Source organism: Symphalangus syndactylus, chromosome 13, assembly GCF_028878055.3.
Source record: "Symphalangus syndactylus isolate Jambi chromosome 13, NHGRI_mSymSyn1-v2.1_pri, whole genome shotgun sequence".
In the NCBI taxonomy this organism is placed as follows: domain Eukaryota; kingdom Metazoa; phylum Chordata; class Mammalia; order Primates; family Hylobatidae; genus Symphalangus; species Symphalangus syndactylus.
The window spans coordinates 89,866,243-89,868,204 of NC_072435.2; the positions used below are offsets into that span (position 1 = coordinate 89,866,243).

General features: G+C 43.9%; 1 pseudogene; it reads right to left on the reverse strand.

Annotated features, from left to right (window-relative positions):
• Positions 1 to 208: 208 nt before the first annotated feature.
• Positions 209 to 1,439, reverse strand: LOC129460429 (ribosome biogenesis protein NSA2 homolog; annotated as a pseudogene).
• Between the last annotated feature and the right edge of the window lie 523 nt (positions 1,440 to 1,962).

The window sequence follows — 1,962 nt, forward strand, 5'->3', positions numbered from 1 at the left end:
AAAAGCCACAACAGTGCTGTGTAACAAACCATCCCAGAACTTAGGTGTAAAAAACAATGAGCATTTATTTCATGTTCACAGTTTGAATTAACTGAAGCCTGTCTGATCTATGCTGGGTTTGGCTAGCCCTGAATGTGGGAGGGCTCAGGTCTGTTCTATGTGTGATCATTATTGGTTTTTTTTTTAATTTACTTTTTAAATGTTTACAATTTAATAAATCTCTTCATTGCAGACATGTATGGCTATTTGGTAGTATTCAGAAACATCACAGTAATGGCAGTTTTTTCAATTGGTGTGTAGTCCTCAATAATTATGTATAAAATTGCTGTCAAATCAGTAAGACTGCATTTATGCATGCATCATTTTCAGGATTGTTAGTAACCTGGGCATACTTTCCCCGAATAACTTTGCCTCCTTGCATCACAAGGCCCAATTCGCTCATATTTACCTCAATGACAGTACCTTTGGTAATAACACTCAATGTTGTATACAGTGGGGACAAGGGGTTCTTCTTTACACCAAGTATTGGTAGGTAAAAGGTGGCTTTCAGTTCAGGATGTGTTTCATGGGCTTTCTTGAAACGCAAGCCCATTGGACTGATGAATCTTTCATATTTAGGTGTTTTTCTTGTAAACCCATCTCCAACAAAGCAGACTTTAGTAACCATCCTCTTTCATACCGCCTTCTTTCTCTTTCCTGTTCGAATAACTTGTAATACTTCTGCTTCTCCCTGGGCATGTACTTTAGGCAGAGGGACTTCCCATCTTCCCGCCATCTCTTTTCGTTTCTGTTTAATCCTATTGGAAAGTACTTTAGCTCGAGATTGTCCCTCTCTGTCCAGCAGATGGGCAGGTACTGCTCCCTGTGGAGTCTTTTTGTTTGGTGTTTCTCTTTTCATGCATTTTTTTTTTTTTTTTTTTGAGACGGAGTCTCGCTCTGTCACCCAGGCTGGAGTGCAGTGGCGCAATCTCGGCTCACTGCAAGCTCCGCCTCCCGGGTTCACGCCATTCTCCTGCCTCAGCCTCTCCGAGTAGCTGGGACGACAGGCGCCCGCCACCACGCCCGGCTAATTTTTTGTATTTTTTTAGTAGAGACGGGGTTTCACCATGGTCTCCATCTCCTGACCTCGTGATCCGCCCGCCTCGGCCTCCCAAAGTGCTGAGATTACAACTTGATAGTCTTTTTCATTTGTATTTTCTCAGCATGGCGCTGTTTATGGTAAAGCTTAGCCTTTAGACCAATCATTTTCTTTGCCTTCTTTGAACATTCATGAGCCTCTCCACTTTCCTTCTTTCCCCTTTTCTCATGGTAATCCTTTTCTCATGGTAATCCAAACGGTATCCATAGTGTTTATGGTGTAATTCAATATATTCATTCTGTGACATGGTGACGGCCACAGAGCTGCCAGGAGCAGCCCCTGGGGTGCGAAAACGCTCTCAATTTTCGGGTCTCAGAGACCCACGAGCCCACGCCGCCCAGGCCAGCACAGAAAAGCATTATTGGTTTCGTTTTTACTTTTTATTTTAAAACAAAATATAAATAAAGAAAACAGCTGGGTGTGGTGGCTCACACCTGTAATCCTAGCTACTTGGGAGGCTGAGGCAGGAGAATCGCTTGAACCCCGGAGGTGGAGGTTACAGTGAGCCCAGATAGCACCACTGCACTCCAGCCTGGGTGACAGAACAAGACTCTTGTCTCAAAAAGAAAAAGAAAGAAAAGAAAAAAGAAAAAAAAAAGAGAGAGAGACAGTGTCTCCCTCTGTTGCCCAGGCTGGAGTGCAGGAACACAATCAAAGCTCACTATAACCTCAAACTCATAGGTTCATGTGATCCTCTCCCCTCGGCCTCCCAAGTACCTGGGACTACAGGTGCACACGACTATATCCAGTTATTTTTATTTTTTTATAGAGATGGGGTCTCCCTATGCTGCCCAGGCTGGTCTCGAACTCTGAGCTCAAGCAAT